Source organism: Lupinus angustifolius, chromosome LG13 (assembly GCF_001865875.1).
Source record: "Lupinus angustifolius cultivar Tanjil chromosome LG13, LupAngTanjil_v1.0, whole genome shotgun sequence".
In the NCBI taxonomy this organism is placed as follows: Eukaryota; Viridiplantae; Streptophyta; class Magnoliopsida; order Fabales; family Fabaceae; genus Lupinus; species Lupinus angustifolius.
This window is the reverse complement of record NC_032021.1, coordinates 12,901,850-12,921,353: the sequence shown is the minus strand read 5'-3', so window position 1 is coordinate 12,921,353 and position 19,504 is coordinate 12,901,850.

The following is a 19,504-nucleotide window of genomic DNA, read 5'->3' as shown; positions in this document are numbered from 1 at the left end:
CTTATGAATTTGAACTACTTAGACAATTTCTTATGTTTTACTTTGATTAACTCCAAACACCAAGTTCTAAAATCCTCCTTTTAGTGTCTGTTCTGAAATGGTAGAATAATAATCACGTACATTTATTACTAAACAATATTACGTCCACAAAGAGATTAGGTTGTCACACCCTAATCTTGGCTACTCTAATATTGAAGTAGTAATGAATATATGATCTTAACAAATTTATGCTTAACTTGGCAAATAAACTAAGTAGTACAACTACTTCTTAGTTTATTTCTTAAGTGGTTGAGCACCTCAAATCCTACAAAATACATAAAAAAGAACTATACATACAAATATACAAGATTGTGATATTTTATACAAAAGTAATGTTTTAAGTTGATTTTTCTCAATTATGCTTAAGATAAGTGCCATAAAAATGTATGAAATTTAGGTATGTTTAGCACTTATCACGGACCCTTAGATCTGTCTCAACCCGATGACTTAGGGATATGTCTGACCCATCTAAATAAATAAAAAAGGACAGACCCAATTAAAAAAGAACTAGTCTGGTGCTAGGCTGAGCGGCTAAGCAGGTCCGCTTAGCTGCTTGCTTGAGCAGCTTGGTCCAGGTTAGACTGGTGTCCAGGTCAGGCTGGTGTCCAGGTTAGCTTAGCGTGGCTTGGTCTATGCTCGGCTGTCTGCTTTCGCACCTTGATTTTGACTTCTTTTTATTTTTGACCATGAGTCTTTTTTTTTCTCTTCTTTTCTTCTTTCTAAATCCTACAAAATTCATAAAAAAGAAATACACACACAAATATACAAGATTGTGATATTTTATACAAAACCTATTGTTTTAAGTTGATTTTTCTCAATTATGCTTAAGATAAGTGCCATCAAAGTGTATAAAATTTAGGTATGTTTGGCACTTATCAAGTTCCAACTCCAAGCCCTCGCCCAAGCTAGAGATTCTCGCTTGGGCGAGGAAATAAAAGGCTCTCAGACCTGAGCACCTCACTTGGGCAAGGCACCCCTCGCTTGGGTGAGGATCCTTTGCTTATGCGAGGATCAGGCAGGTCACCAGGACCTTTATAGCTCCAATTGTTGCTTGGGTGATAGTACCTCACTTGGGCGAGGGACAACAGTGATTTCTGGTGATTTTCCTCCTATTTGTGACTTGGGCGACCCTCTCTTCGCTTGGGTGAGGATTGTAGTGCTCAGAAGCACCAATCTTCTCCTTTTTTCTCCTTTTTTTTCTTAATTCTTATCCTGAAACAACATAAACACATAAAATTTCCTACACAGAACAAGATTAACTAAGTTATCAAGAATCTTACGCAGTTACAGCATAAATGCGTACTAAGTGCCCCAAAAGCATATAAATTTCCTTAACAATTTGGCACTTAACACATGGCATGATGAAGAAATGATTAAAGATGACAAGCTTCGGTATCCTGTAGATTCCTCTCAACAGAAAAAAAATTGATCATGACTATCCTAGTTTTGGTCGAGAATCAAGAAATCTATGCCTTGCATTGTCCACGGGTGGAATTAACTCACATAGTGTTCAAAGTTGCTCCCACAGTACATGGCCAGTGATGTTGGTGATATACAACCTATCTCCTTCTCTATGCATGAAGCGCAAATATATGATGTTATCTATGTTAATTTTTGGATATAAACAACCAGGAAAAGACATAGACATATATTTGGCTCCATTAATTGAAGATTTGAAAGAGATGTTAGAGACAAACATAAATGTATATGATTCTTATAGGAAAGAAATATTCAACTTGAGGACTTTGTTGTTCGACACAATCAGTGATTTCCCTGCCTATGGTAATCGTTCGGATATAGTACAAAATGATATTTTGCATGTCATGTATGTGAAGACATTACTCATTCAATGAGGTTAGAACACTTTAAGAAGAATGACTTCCTTGGCCATCATAGAGTTTTTCATTCAAATCATCACTATCGACGATGGAGAAAAGCATTTGATGGGAACAATGAAGAAGGTCATGCTCCTTTGTCATTGACGGGTGACTAATTATTTCAAAAGCTGAAGGGTTTGAATAATAACTTTGGTAAACCTTTTGCAATAGAAATGGTCACAAATGGGTGGAAGAAAAGGCCATTCTTCTATGAATTTTCATATTGGAGTTCATTATATGTAAGACATTTCCTCGATGTTATACATATTGAAAAAAATGTGTTTCAAAGTCTCCTTGGTATCTTACTCAATGTTCCCAATAAGACCAAAGATGGCTTGAATGCAAGGTTAGACTTGGTTGGTATGGGAGTAAGAAAGGAATTGAGACCGATAATGAAGGGAAAACATACATTTCTACCTCCACCAACTTATACTTTATCGAGGAAGGAGAAAATGAAATTTTGTAAAATTATTCATGGTGTTAAAGTTCTAGAGTGGTCCTCTTCCAACATTCAGAACCTCATATCAATGAAAGACCTCAAGTTAAAAGGTCATAAGTATCATGATTGTTATGTACTTATAGAGCATTTCTTTCATATTGGAATACGGTCAACTCTACCTAAAAAAGTTCGAGGAACCATAACTAAGTTATGCTTCTACTTCAAGGCAATTTGTAGCAAAGTGATTGACCCTGAGAAATTACCTGCATTACAAAGACAAATTATTTTGACTTTGTGTGAGCTGGAAATGTATTTCCCATCTTATTTCTTGACATAATGGTTCATCTAAGCATTCATGTTGTTCGAGAGACACAACTATCTGACCCTTCCTATATGAGATGGATGTACCTCTTTGAGTGTTATATGAAGACATTAAAAAGGTATGTGAAGAATCAATCAAGACCAAAGGGTTATATTGTCGAGCGATATGTTGTTGAAGAAGCTCTTGATTTTTGTATCGGATACCATACCGATCTGATTTCAAAGGCATTCCAAAGCCTCAGTATGCAAAAAATCATTTGGTGAAGGTATTACTGGGAATGAAAATTTGACTATAACAAGAACTGAATTGGAGCAAGTGCACTTATATGTTCTACATAACACCGACGAGGTTGAGCCATATATTGAAAGACACAAGGAGATGTTAAGGAAGTCTAAGCCTAATAAGAATGAAAATAGGATTTCCAAAGAGCATAATTGGTGTTTCATTAAGTGGCTAAAAAATCACAATGATGAGGAGTTGAATATAAATGCACATTCGGTTTCCGAAAGCTTGAAATGGTTAGTCAATCGTCCAAGTATTCATATCTTATCTTGTAATGCTTACCTAATTAATAAGTTCGCATTTTATACGAAAAAAATAAGATGATCAAAGTAAAATTCAAAATAATTGTGTGACTCTTGTTCCTCGAACTTTACACATGTCAAGTGCAAAAGATAGAAACTCAATATATGTGAATATGTCATACTTTGAGGTGATTAAAAAAATATGGGAATTAGATTATAACAATGTTTCGGATGCCAGTTTCTCATTGTATGTGGCTTAATAACAACAATGGCTTCTGAGTTGATGAGTTAGGGCTCGTGTAGGTGAATCCTAATAGGTCAGGATATAAAGATGAGGAATTTATTCTAGCATCACAGGCTCAATAATTATTTTGTATTAGTGACTCAACTGATATGAAATGGTTCATTGTTCTTTCAACTAACAAAATTAAGCTATAATTATACAAAGACTACATGCATCTTATTTTTCCTTTTCTTTGATTGTGTTTGACTTGTAAGATCGTCATTGTTCTTTTAATTAACAAAATAATCATCAATAATATTAATGACCAAACGATGATGATCTTATAGGTATAGCTTAATTTTGATTGTTTGTAATTTGCATAATTTTGTTTGTTTGTAATTTGCTTAATTTTTTTGTTTGTAATTATGTACTCTGCCTAAACATAATTGACATGATATTCATTGTTTGTACTTTATATTGTATTGATGTTAATAAAATAAAATTTTTGCATGTATTAATGCGTTTGTGCTGTTAAGAATGTATAAAAGTGTGTGTTGTTGAGAATGTATGTGTTGCTAATAATTGTATATGCAGAGGTATTAATGTGCACAAATCAACAATGAATTATAAGTGACACCCTGGCATGCACTATTGTAAAGGATTAATACAACAACGCTTTTTATAGACTGCATTATTGTATATGTTTAATACAACAATGCTCTTTGTGTGATGCGCTATTGTATTAAGGTATTGTTCGAGAATATTTATGAATTATACAACGACATTTTTTTAAGTATGCATTGTTATATATAAACAATACAACAATGGAATAATATGCGTGGTTAATCATGTCTATATAATGTGTTGTTTATGTATGAAATCTAAGGTTGTGCTTTGTGTACAATGTGATGTTGTATGTATGCAATACAACAACATAGGATAAGTGTTGTTAATCATGCCTAAATATTGTATTCTTTAAATATGAAATATATGACTACGCTTTTTGTGTGATGCACTATTGTATATATGCAATACAACAACATAGAATAATCATTGTTAATCATGACAATATACCATTGCGGTCAAACAGAAAACGCCTGAAAGCGTTGTTATACATCTAAAATGCGCATTGTTGAACTGCAACTATGGCGTAGTATCATGCTTCTATTATATTTGATTTGACACATTGTGATTTATAGGGAGCCTATGGAACTCCATCTTTTTCTTGTGCTTCATATTTTCTAAGAAAGTGTGGATTTATTTGCTACTTAATAAGAAAGAACTATCACACACATTGGTAAGATTCTTTGCAATGGTGGAAAGGCAATATAACAAAAAAATTAAAACTGTTAGAAGTGATAATGGAACAAAATTTGTTTGCATGAGAAATTATTTTCTAGAACATTGAATTATTTTTCAAACATCTTGTATAGGGACACCACAACAAAACAGAAGGGTTGAAAGAAAATATCGCCACATCTTCAACGTCGCACGAGCTTTGCACTTCTAAGGCAGTTTTCCCATTAATTTTTGGGGAGAGTTCATCTTGATAGTAAGGTACTTAAATAATCGCACTCCAAGCCCATTGTTAAGTGGGAAAACTACATATGAAGTGTTGCCAACCACTATCTTATACCCAGTTACATAATTTTGGGTCCTTATGATATGCTCGCAACCAAGGTACTAATGGAGATAAGTTTGCAAGTCGTAGTCATCAATGTGTTTTTATAGGATATCCTTATGGGAAGAAAGAATGACGAGTTTATGATCTTGATACTCATGAGTTCTTTGTGTCACGAGACATAGCCTTCTTTGAAACACAATTTCCATTTCAACCTAGTGAATCTGCATAAAAAATGATAACAAACCCACGAATGAGGTGGTTGACTCCTATCATGACACATTCGAATCAATAACATAATCAAGTACTGAAAATGTGGGGGTACTCACACTGTAGAAGTTGAAGTAGAAGACAATGATGTCACACCAAACTCACCAGACATGCCTCATATTGACGAAGCTAATGTAGAAGACACTACTATCATGCCAAATATGCCACCAAACTCACCAAAAATGTCTCATACTAACGAAGCTAATATAGAAGTCACTACTCTCATGCCAAAGCTGTCACTATGACGAGGTTGTCATGTCAAACATCCATCTACTCGGTTGCAAGGATATGTTACAAATGTAATACCACAACCTTGACATGCGATCCATTGGTCCATGAATTTACTAAGTGTGCCACCTATTAAGCTTAAATACTCCCCGCAGTATTTTATTCCCCCTAAAGGAAGCATCTCTCGACTCGAACCCATGAGCTTAGGGACTTATAGTCATTTGTTCCATTGAGTTGCTACCAGTAAGCTATGTAACATCCCAAAAATTACTACATGTTAGAAATAAATTTTTGAACCTCATATTATAGTTTTATTCTATGATAAAATGTGTACAATGATATAATCAATTTACTTTAAGAAGGTATCTCAATATTAATATGAGAAATATGATAGAATTGTATTGTTATTATATTCTTATTGTTATAATTATCGTTATTATTATTATTATCATACAATTATGTTTGTTAAGATATTGTTTGATCTTACACGATACTATTTATGTATATGATATTTTATATTTATTAAGATTATATGTTTTCTTTATATAAATTCACCTAAGCCTACAAAATAGTAAGAATTGATAATTATCATTAAATGATTGAGTAACTATTTAATTTGTGATAATGTTTAAAATTTTATGATTTGCTATCAAAATTTAGATTAATTAGAATAGAAGATGTCATCCTTAATAAAAATAAGAAATTAGTGGGTTAATGAGAATTATATTAGTTAATAAAAAAACACCTCTCACACTTAGCTTTTAGTCTCCAACCACAAAACTAAGACCTAGATCTAGCAGCTACTAGCAACCAGGAATGGAGGAAAAGAAAAAGGAAGATATGAGAAGAAACCAAGGAAGGGGATAAAGATTTATGCATCAATCATAGGTAATTATTCAATTAATTTCTTATCATCTTCATACTTGAAATTCATTCTTAGTGAATCATGGATTGACCCAACGAAGAGCGTTTCCCTTTATTGTGTTTGTTGAGTGAGCGTTAGGAATAAAAGATTCATAGTAATATAATAAAAATAACAACTATGTAAATATTATCCTATTGTAAATATACACCATTGAAAGACGAAACAATTGGTGATGGTTGTGCTTCATATTCAATATTATATTAATTAATTAATTATATATATATATATAGTTAAAATATTATTACTATTATTATTATATATGAAGATTTGTTCCTTGTAATCCAAACTAAAATATACTTATAATATGTCTTCTTCAATTCTATATGAAATTGCCAAATGCATAATGACACTTTATACATTTTTTTCCAATTTTATTTTGCTGTGAAATGCAATGTGCTATTTATATGCAGATATTCCTAATCTATAAATATATGTGTGATGATTAGTGCACATTTATATTCATACTATAGTTAGAGTGCAGTGTTTGGATGTATATATATACATATGTCCCGGTGAGTTTTGTGTAATTTATATGGTATAATGAGTTTAGTTAGTTTGTTATATAATCCTTAGTTGTTTGTCTTGTTTATACTGATAAAAACTATAAGGCTTTTTGAAGCTTTGGGATCTATTATCTAATTATGTTGATTGTTGATTGGGTTTATTACCCAAATATGTTGATTGCTGAGAAAATTTTAAGATCTGTTGATTGGTCTGGACATAGGCAAACGAATGCACAATCGCATGAAGACATGCTTATTCCTAGAAACAAGATAAGACATTTCTACAAACTCGGGGCACCGGGTGAGGGGCATACACCTCCAGCAGGCATGTTGTGTGCAAACTTTTAATCACGGATTATGGGTTCGAGGCAATTAGTGTTACATATGCAAATTTAATGTGTTATTGATTGTGTGTGACTTGTCTTCTAATTGATCTTGTATAAGTTCTAAGTTATTAGTGATATTATAATATGATGTATTGTGAATATTAATCTCTATTACTATTCTTTATGGAGATTTTCCGAACTCATGACGCTAGAAATGTCATTGTTTGAAGGTTTCTAAAATAGTGTTAGTGAGATTGTTATCTCACTATACTTGGGTTTTCTGACATTTTTAGGTGACGCGCCTAAGGAGTTTGAGTTTATACTATATTGAAGAACACGATCGTACATTTGAATTCCTTATAAATTAGTTTTTATTGTATAAGTTATTTTAGAAGATTGATGTTAAGTTGAAGATGTCTTATGGACTAAGTTATACCCTTTTAGTTTAGTGTTCATTGTTATTATGAAAATTACATGCATCTTTATAATATATTTTATTTAGTATTTAATGAATTTTCAAGAGATATTTTTTTATAATTTGGTAACTTTTAAGCTTTCGCATATTGTATTAATATTATTTTTATTATGAAAATTAGGGTGTTACAACAAACACAATTCATAAGTTGAGTCCTCTCCCTCGTTCACCAGCTTCATCACATTCTTTAGGTACACCATATCCTATAACACCTTATGTAAGCTATGATAAATTTTCTCTACCCCATGAAGGCCAAGATCCAAGCTCTCGAACGCAATAACACGTGCACCATGTAGCACTTGCCACCTGACAACAAAGCTCTCGGATGCAAATGGGTCTATCGCATCAAGTATCACTTTGATGGGACCATTAAACGCTTTAAAGCCAGATTGGTTGTCCTTGGCAATCATCAAGTGGAAGGGGTCAATTACGTCAAGACATTTGCACTAGTTGCTAAAATGGCCATGGTGTGTACTATCCTACCCATAGAAGCAGCAAAAGCTTGGGAACTTCACCAAATGGATGTACACAAAGCGTTTCTTCACGAAGATCTTCATGAAGAAGTTTTTTATAGAAATGTCTCTTGGTTTCGCCGCATCACAACTAGATATGGTGTGCAAGCTTCCTAAGTCACTTTATGGGCTAAAGCAAGCTCCGCGTTTTTGGTTTGCCAAGCTCTCTGCTCCCCTCAAAGCTTATGGATTTCAACAATCATCTCTTGACTATTCCTTGTTCACTTTGCAACAACAAGGAGTTCAGCTTGTGGTCCTAGTATATGAAAGTGCAAAGTGTCAATATAGCACTATTAGATTGCCTATGTTTTGATGAAGACAAGGATTTAGTGAAATCTTGAAGATAACTCAACAAATCAACATGCCAAGGACTCAAGAGCTTCATGTCTAGACTAGAGTCATAAATAGAGTCATCATTAATAGTCTTAGATATGTGTCTTAGTTATTGAGTTTAGGTTAGGTAAACCTAGATGCAAATCTCATAAGTCCTAAAAACAATCATATCATTTACACGAGACATGCCATATAGATTATTATATGTTCAAGCGTTAATCATACATGTTATCTGTGCATCTTAGGCATAACATAATGGTAATACATGTATAGTTGATAAGCATAATATATAGGTAGTTTATCATTTAATCTCTTAGCTGAAAAATATGTCAGTTAATCGATTAAGTAAGGTGTTAATCGATTAACATGAAATCAATTTTAACAGATAACTGAAAAACAGAACTCAGTTATTCTCAACAGCCCGTTAATCGATTAAAAGGGCACTTAGTCAATTAACTGGGCATCTAACAGCTTTTCCATATAAACTGTGTTTTTACACCATGTTTAATACATTCATTCCTTCATTTTTAGAATTGCTAAGTTGCATACTTTTCGTGCTCATTGTGTGTCATATAGGCAGAGAGAAATGCATGTGAGATAGTGAGAGATAGTATCATGCTTGGGATTTAAAATGTCAACCAATTGCATGTGATTAAATGTGTTCATCATTCTATCTTTTCTTCCATGATTCTTGCATTTCTTTTAGAGATTTCGTAGGAGGGTAGAAATTACATGTTTCTGCATAATTCTGAACTCATACATATTCTTGTTAATTTGTGAGATTTGTATAGGATATATAGTTGGATTTGAATTATAATATTTGAGCCATATTGTGCTTCATAATACTTTGTTTTTGTGATAAGGAAAGTCGTCTCTTGGTGACTTACCACCAAAGAGATTCAGTGAGTCTTCACCAAGACTTAGAGGTCTTAAGGTTATAACATATTCTTGGTTGGGGCTAGATCGTAGGAAAGTTTTTCCTAGGCAAGTAGAGTAGTCAAACCAATATAGGGATTCTAGGAATTCAAGAAGGGAGCATCTAAGGTCTTATATTGAAAGTGTGCATGTAAATATACATTCGTTTCAATTTCATTGAAGAATATCTCTCGAGATCAGAAGGGGAGAACTGGATGTAGTTTTGTAGTGGACCGCAAAACGAATCAGGATAAAAATCCTTATTGCAGGCTTTTTCTTACCCTTATCTCTTTAATTTTCAAGTTGTTTAATTGCCTATTTTAGCTTATATTTTGAATCTTGTAATTCTGCCATATAGAGATTATTTCTATTCAAATATATATGCGGTATTGTTTCTGTAATATCGGTGAGTTGTTGTGCAAACAAGCCATTCAACAACTTGTTGTTTTGTGCAATTTAATCGATTAAGTCAGTGCTTTAATCGATTAGCTAGGCGTTTTCCAGAATATGGCTCTCGTGCTAAAAAGCAGTATTTGGGAATCGCGACACCTATTCAACCCCCCTTCTAGGTGTGTTTTATCCACTGATACCTAAAAGTATATATTGATGACTTGATTATTGTTGGGAATACTCATTCTGCCATCACGCGTTTTAAGCTTTACATGAACACATGTTTTCATATTAAAGACCTTGGTGTGTTGAAGAAATGTTTTGGGTATTAAAGTTGCTAGAAGTCCTATCGGGATCTTTCTTTGTTAGTGTAAAAATGCTCTTGATATTATATCTGAAGTTGGTCTCCTCAATGCTAAAATCACTGCCACTCCATTAGAGTAAAATCATCGATTGTCTCTTGCTGAAATCAACTATTCTCTAACCCCGAGCAGTATCGGCGCTTGGTTGGGTGTCTAAATTACGTATGTTTCACTCGTCCTGAGTTATCATACAATATCCATACTCTATCTCAATTTATGCAACAACCAAAAATAGAACATTCAGAAGTTGCACTTCGAGTAGTTCAGTTTTTGAAAGGGAATCCTGGACAAGGAATACTTCCAGCTAGTTCCTCTGATTTACAGCTCCATGGTTGGTATGACTCTGATTGGGAAAGTTGTCCTTTAACCCAATGGTCTGTCACTAGTTAGCTGGTTCTACTCGGGGACTCTCCTATTTCATGGAAAATAAAGAAACAAATTGTATCTTCTTCCTCTATTTAGGTTGAATATAGGTCCATGGCAACTACTACTTGTGAGTTAATATGGTTAAAATGGATCCTAACTAATCTTGGTATCTTTCATGAAAACCCCATGACTCTTCAATATGATAGTCAAGCAACCTTGCAAATCGCCAAAAATCTTGTGTTCTATGAATGTATCAAGAATATGTATAGGAGAAATAGTAGGTGCCTTTCTTGTATATATTCATTTAGCTTTGATGAATAAAACACACAACACATAAACGGGTTTTTATATTTCTCTTGTTTATTCTCATGTTCTTCCTCTATCACCTCTTTTAAATTGAGGTCACTCTTCCTCCTCATCCCCATCGTCATCATTTTAAATACCATAAACATTGCCTTGTAGGAGTTGTGAATACATGGTAGGACGATAATAGCCACACGATACAAATATAGATTGTGTGCTTGAACTTGCAACAAATATAGATGACATTGAGCCATGTAGTTGAGAAGGAATAATTAGGAGCATATGACGTCAAACCTCCAAACTCATAGGGCGATTCTTGTAGAGGATTATGTGATGGGGGTTTCAGCTTGAGAGTGAGTATGAACTTGAGTTTAGCTTTAATATTGAGGTTGAGACTCATATTCATGCATATTAAAATTATGATTAGGACAGGCTTGATATTCATAGAGAACGGTGAAGGGTTTAGCTTCGTCAAGCCGTTAATCATACCATACAAGCGAAATTAACATCACTTATTGTTTGTAAGTGATTTTTAATAGAATTAGGAGGAGTAGTCCAGTCATTAAATCTTCTTGTATAATTAAACTAAAACAATGTATGCATAAGTTAGTTATAATTAATATAAAATGTAGTAACACTCATAAAATAATAAAAAGAAAAATCTCACTACTCTAACAGAATATACTCTAGCAGGAGATATGCATCTCCTTGTCATTTGTAAGTACCACAACATATATTGTCAATAGAAAGACTCATTATCGAGAATAACAATAACCAAATAGTCTTCTTGATCATTCCACATTACAATTCATTTGTGGTCAATTATAGTCATTTTTGCCACGTAAGTCCATCTTATGGAAGTAATCAAACTTTGATGAATCTTCAGGGAATGATTGTTGTAGTCCAAATTGTCTCATTACCCGTAGACAATGTGTCATTCTATAGTGGAAAAACATATTAGTGGCATATATGATGGGGCAATTTTGGGATTTCTCATGTATGAGATCTAGACAAACTGATTAAATGTGCAAATGATATATCATTATACGTAAGATATTAGCTGCAAGCCCATGATGTTGGATATTAGCAGGTCAGAATATACCTAGAAGGGGGTTGAATAGGCGCCGCGGATCACTTACTCTGCTTTTCCCATATTTTGCGCAAAACAGAAAACTACTGCACTTAATCAATTAAGCTTGATATTAATCGATTAATCCATGCTGGACTTAATCAATTAAACGCGTGGATAATCGATTATCCTGAGTTCTTGCATATTCTTGATTTTAATGGTTTCTTGCTATGCAAGTCACTGATTACCAATCCTTATGTAGTTAATTGATTACAGAGATTACAGAATGATGATTATACAGATTATAACATGTAATTCAGAATCAATTCAATTAGCATGAATATAATAAGCAAAAGAAAATGAGATTAGGGTTAGAAAATTGTGCCCAAGGAAATTTTTATCATGGTTTGTTTGCAGTCCATTGCAAACTACATCCAGGCCTCCCTTCTGATATCAGGAGATTTTTTTTCATTATTGAAATATTTTTGATACACCTAAACTTCTGATAAACGATAAAACTAAAACGCTACTTTTTTGGACTCTACAAGCTTGACAACCTCAGTTTCACCTCTCTATCTCGCATACTAAGATCACCTATCTTTTTGCGATTAAGCCCCAGCCAGGTATTGCTTGCACCAAGACCTCCTAGTCTTTGTTAAGAACAACAAGATCTCTTCTTGAAGTAAAGTTACTTACCAAGAGATCGCTTTCCTTGATTGAAACGTATTTTGAGTTTTCATGAGTACTGAATACTCGAATATAACAATGTAAACTCAACTTACAAATACTAAGCATAATACTCACAAGAACTTATTTTATATGAGAAAATTATGCAAATATTTTTACAAAACAGATTTCACAAATTTCAGAAAACGGACTTTTCTTATTTTCACTTTAAAAACTTATCAAGAAAACAAGAATGTATGTTATGCATGAAAAGCCCTAGAGATGCATGCTACAACTTCAAGTTATAATCCCTATTCAACATGATCTTTTTCTCTAAACTTTTCTAATGCAACCTATATGACAATGTATGCTGAAAGATCTTCTGAATATGCAAGATGTGAAAATATGAATCTTATGCCACATGGGCCAGAATTCCAGCATTTATACCAAACATATTGATGGTTTTATTAATCAATCATTCATCCACTTAATCAATTAACGGGATGTTAAAATTTAGTTTTTATGTTAAGTCTTAATCGATTATAGTAATTAGAAATATTTTTCTTGATGTAAGGTAAACTACTTATATGATATGCACATGTTGTACATAGTTTTTCAAATATAATACCTTGAATGTATAAGACTATGTATGTGAATGCATGAGCCTACTTATCATATGATATCTAGATGTGATGTCTCAATTTTAATCTAATTTATATTAAGGCTCTTGTGAGACTCCACCTAGGTTTACCTAACCTAGACTCGATCTAAGGCAATCATCTTAAGACTTCTAATAAAATTAAAGCTTACAACTTCCTAAGTCTATAGATTCAACCCTTGAGTCTTCGACTTGTTGTTTATTGTATGATCTTCAAGCTTACTTGCATGTTCGTTGTCTTCATCAAAACTTAGGTTAGAGTCAAATGTGCAAGTCTTGATTCTTTGCGCTTTCAATCTCCCCTTTTGATGATGACAAAGTCTATACGAAATCGTTGTTTGATGAGCTTGATGATGATCAACATGTGTTTTCTTAGGTTGGATGAATGTCAAAGTTGTGCTGCTCCCCCTCACTTTGTTCTTCCCCTCAACCAAGCAATATGGTGATTTAAGCAAGATTTTGGTATCAAACTTATGAAAGCTCAACAACCTGAAACACATCAAACAACAAAACAACCTTTCTACCCTTTTTTTACATTATCAAAAAATTTAGACAATGAAATGATAATTACTAGTCAAAAGTAAGAAGATATATTATAGTTGGTGAAAAGAAACTGTAATTAATCATTAAGTACATGATGTGATTGATTAACCAGATTTTAAAGAATTGAACAAGTATGCAAATCACTGCATTTAATCGATTAACAAGATACTTAATCGATTAAACTGACAAGAACATAATATTAACAAAGTTTGTATGACAGATCCAACATGTATAAACGCAGTCAGGCATGTAATGATTAATAATTCTGATTCATTCAGCTTAAGCATGTATTAATCAGATATATATAATGTACATGTAAGATATGATCAAGATTCTCATACAAACGACAATTCATAAACTATCAACATAATTAAACATTATTCAAAAAAAACATGAAATAACGAATTAAAGCGAGTACATAGCAAGAGTTTGAAAGCATATTACAAGCAAAAGACACAATGCCCAAAATTAAATGAAGTACAAGACCTAAATGATATACTAAACCACAAAACATAACACCCTAAAGGCTAGACACTCCTAAACTATTCCTAAAGTGGTGAAGGAGGACGTCTTGCTTGAGGATGCATGACGTTGTGGCTGGTCCGGATGAGGAAGTCTAAACGGTTGATTTCTTCATTTAACCGTTCATTTTGTCTCTCAAACCCCGACTGAATGAAGTTCCTTAGAGACTCATAGTGTGTGTCAATGTGAGCTTTGAGCTTCTATTCTATGGCGTCCAAATGAGCAATCCCGAAAGTGGTTCTTGAGGCATAGCAGCAGCCTCCCCCTGATTTTCAGGAACCTGCTCATCCATAGCAGTTGGAATTTCTTCATAAGACAAATCTAAATCCACAATTGTGTTGTGATCTTCTTGGTATTGCCAGGAACTATCATACTTATATCTTCCTATTTTTTGGATTAGGTTATCACCAATCAACTACTCACGAGAGTTTGTTCTGATGATCACCATATCAGATGTATCTATTTCTAGATGGTCAATGATGCGGGATATAAAGATGCCATAAGCAAACAACTTGGTTGATGAGGTTGAGATACCATACATAACCTTTAGAATTTCCTCGGGCTAGTTAATCATTATGTTTTCTCGGATAGGAAACATAAATTTTAGGTCGTCGATAGTTGGTTGGGCATGGTTTGTGTTCCTTTGTACCAGAATATATGCCACAATATAATTAGGGGTGTCAATATGGGCATTGCCCGCGGGCCAACCCGCATTGCTCGCAAAAAAATGCGGGCAGGGCATGGTATTTTTGCCTGTTAGCCCATATTGCCCGGCCCGCTTGCCCGCTTTATTAGCGGGCATTTTAAACGGGCTCCGCGGGCGGCCCGCGGGCAATACATTCTACACTTTAAAATTTTAATCCAAGACTTTATTATTGCTTGGTTATTTTATAATTATTATTGCAGACTTGTTAGAGAAAATTATTATCTAATATGGTTAGAGAGACATGTTTTGAATTATTATTATAGAGACTTTGAATTATTATGTAATGTGGTTATGTAAAATCTATTGATTTACTGCATAATGTACTTGATAACTTAGCATTCACCATTGTTGCTTTTTTAATGTAAACAGGAAAATGCTCGCGGGCTGCCCGTTAGCCCATTTTAAAACGGGCAGGGCATGACTTTTTGTCCGTTAACCAATTGCGGGCATGCCCGGCCCGCTTAAATTATTGCGGGCATTTGCGGGCGCGGGCTAAACGGGCCAGGCGGCCCGTTTTGACACCCCTAAATATAATGCAAAATTCAGTTTTCAACTAATAGTGATCCAACCTTTGTTAATTATCATTGCACGTACAAGTGCGGTCCTTTAAGACTAGATTTATACATTTCAGTTGCATCAAATGAGTTTCATAAATCATTTGAGAAGTCTCCTAGGTCAGAACCGTCACTAGACAATCCACCCACATCTAGAAATAAAGTCTCATTCATCTCAAACAATTTTCCTAAAACCATAGACCAATACCTACCATCTTTGTATCTAAAATTAGCATAGAACTCCTTAACTAAAGCACGATATACCTTTCCGTTAAGCTCAAGGAACTCGTTCACACCCTGAATTTCTAATCTGTGAGGAAACTCGAAGCCTTATTCTATCATCCAAGCCATATCCGCATAGTGGATGTACGTCGACTTCCTTCTTTTGAATTTTGCTAAGCTAGTTTCTAGTATAATTAGTGAGTAGTAGGGGTCACCATATCCCTCCTATCACCAAGGTCGGATATAGAGCCGGATTCAGTTCTCCTTGGGCGGTTAGCCGTTGTTTTGACTTTTTTCTGTTTTCCATCATCCATCTTTTTAGGATTAGAGTAGTTTAATCGATTATATAATCGATTTAGGGTGATTCTGGGCTAGGTTTTTGAAATGGGGAAATTCTAGATTTTCGAATTTCTGGAGATTTTAGGGCAAATTGATGACTAACTAGGCTTATTGAAGCTCAGTTTAGATTCATATATGACTACGATTGATAAAATTTAGCACTTGACAAAATTAAGGGTAGGAATTTCTGATTTAGGGTTCGAAAAATCTTTCCCAAATGCATACTAAATCTAATATACTTTAGTGTCATTAATCGATTAATGCTCATGTTAATCGATTAAGACCAGTTAAAGTCTTAAGCAGCTGAGCCCAGTTAATCGATTAAAGGAAAACTTAATCGATTGAAGATAGAGATTTTCAAAAGAACTTAAGCTACTGCAACTCAGTTTAATCGATTATAATACAAGGTAATCGATTAACATCAGTAAAATTGCAGAATTAAGTATGTTTTTGAGATTTACAAGGCATGCTAAGACACTTAACCTAAGAATCTATTCTAGACAGAATTACACACTTCTAGCACATAAACATAGAATCAAGAATACAATCTAAAAGCACAAGGGAAACATGCATTCAACATATATCATATAGATAAGCATAATGATCATGCAAAGGCACACAATACCAATATCCAAACTAGTTGAGATATTGTTCATCAAGAATTCCAAGTTCTCTTCTTAGTACAAAGAATGAATCCCATGTAAGGGGCTTGGTGAAAATATCCGCTAGTTGTTTAGTGGTTTCAACAAATTCAAGCACACAATCACCTTTTTTAACATGATCACGTAAGAAATGATGTCTTATTTCTATATGTTTGGTTCTAGAATGCAAGATATGATTCTTGGATAGGTTTATGGTGCTTGTATTTTCAAATTTAATCGATATCTTTTCTAGATTGAGACTGAAATCCATAAGTTGTTGCTTCATCCAAACGATTTGAGAGCAACATACACCGGCGGAAATGTACTCCACTTTGACGATGGATAAAGAAACACAAGCTTGCTTTTTGTTGTGGCATGACACTAAGGGGCTACCTAATAGGTGGAAAGTTCCACTAGTGCTTTTCTAATCCAATTTACACCCAGCGAAATCAGAATCGGAATATCCTACCAAGGACAGTGAGACATCCATAAATACCATAATCCCATATTAAGGGTTCCCTTTAAATATCTCATGATTCGTTTAACAAAACTAAAATGTGATTCTTTAGGCATAGATTGATATCTCACACACATGCAAATACTAAACACAATATCAGGGTGACTCACAGTTAAGTACAGTAAAGAGCCTATCATGCCGCAACATTTACTTACCTCTATCGCTTTTCATTTTTCATCTATGTTTAAGTAGCATAGGGATGCCATAAGAGTGGATGCTTCTTTGCAATTTTCCATCTCAAACTTGCGAAGCAATTCTTTGCAGTATTTTGACTAGTGGACAAATATGCCACTCTTCATTTGCTTAATTTGTAATCTGGGGAAGAAGGCAAGCTCTCCCATCATTGACATTTCAAATTCACCCTACATCAAATTAGAAAATTTATCAAGTGGGTGGTCTTTCTTGGTTTTCCACATCCTCGGCAAGTCCTGATGGTCCTCATTGACTTCTTGATCATCCTGATCTTCTTTGTCCTTCTCCAAGTCTGTAATGTATGCTTCTTCCAAAGCACCTGTAACATCATCAAACAAAACTTTTCTCTTCTCTTTTGGAGAAGATTCGTCACAATGAACATAGACCAATTCTTCTACAATCATAGTATATTTATTAAAAACTCTAAATGACTTACTACGCATCGAATACCCTAAAAATATACCCTCGTCAGCCTTTAAATCAAATTTTCCTAAAGCACGTTTTCCATTGTTTAAAATAAAATACTTGCATCCAGAGGCATGAAGATGAGATATATTAGGTTTTCATCCTCTCAAAAGCTCATAAGGAGTCTTTCACAATTTAGGCCTAAGAAGTACTTGATTTATGACATAGCAGACCGTTTGTACAACATCGACCCAAATGTATTTAGGCATTTTGCTTTCATTTAGCATGGTCCTAGCCAACTCCTCTAATACTCATTTTTTTCTCTCAACAACTCCATTTTGCTGAGGAGTTCTATGAGTTGAATATTGGTGCAGGATCCCATATTTATCACAAAACTTGTCGAATAGGAGGTTCTCAAACTCACCACTATGGTCACTACATATATATACAATTTTCAGGTTAAGTTGGTTTTGGATTTGCTTGGCAAGGCTTTTAAAGGATTTGAAAGCGTCGCTTTTAGCAGAAAGGAACAGGGTCCATGTAAACCTAGAAAAATCATCTACGATTACTAAAGCATAATAACTACCTCCGAAACTCATGATTTGCGATGGTCCAAAAAGGTCCATAAGGATAAGCTCCAAAGGCCTTGTTGTAGATATAAAATTTTTCGACGCAAATGAGTTCTTAACTTGCTTACACTTTTGGCAAGTGTTGCAAGCTTCTTTAGATTTGAAATTAAGTTTAGGTAGACCAACAACTAAATTGGGAGATGATAACTTATCTAAATGTTTAATATGTATGTGTGCAACGCGCCTATGCCAAAGCCAAATGTCATTATCTCTAGAAATGAAACACTTTGAGAATAATGTGGTGACATCCTCCAAATTAGCCATATATATTGTTTATACGATGACCAACAAACTTAACATTATTAGATATACTATCACGAATAATGCAACAATTAGAATCGAAGGATACTCGGTTACCTTTATCGCATATAAAGGCATGAAATTCTCAATTCTAAGACATTGTACATTCTTTCTAAATTCTTCCTAGTTTATTCCTATTCTTTCCTCCATATTTTCCTTTCATTTTAGGTAGTTTTTAGGCTAGTTTTAGAGTAGTTTTTCATATAATTCAAGAGGAGAAAGGAGAAGGCAAATGAGATGCAAAAATCCATTTTGTAATCTCATTTGGAACTTAAAGCATCCAATCCTTGGATGCATGGCTCATGCTCCTAACAATTTCATTTGAATGGTGGTTATGTATTTCTTCTTCTTCTTTTATTTTAAATTTGAATTTTAATCATTCAAGTTGGTGCTTTGGTTAATTTTATTTGTTTGAGAAGTTCTTAATGCTCTTTTTAGATTGATCACCTAAAAACTGATTTCAAGTTATAAAAATTACTTGTCTCAAACACTTAACAAATAAACTAAGAAGTAGTTGTACTACTTAGTTTATTTGTCAAGTTAAGCATATTTTTCTTAAGATCTTATATTCATTACTACTTCAATATT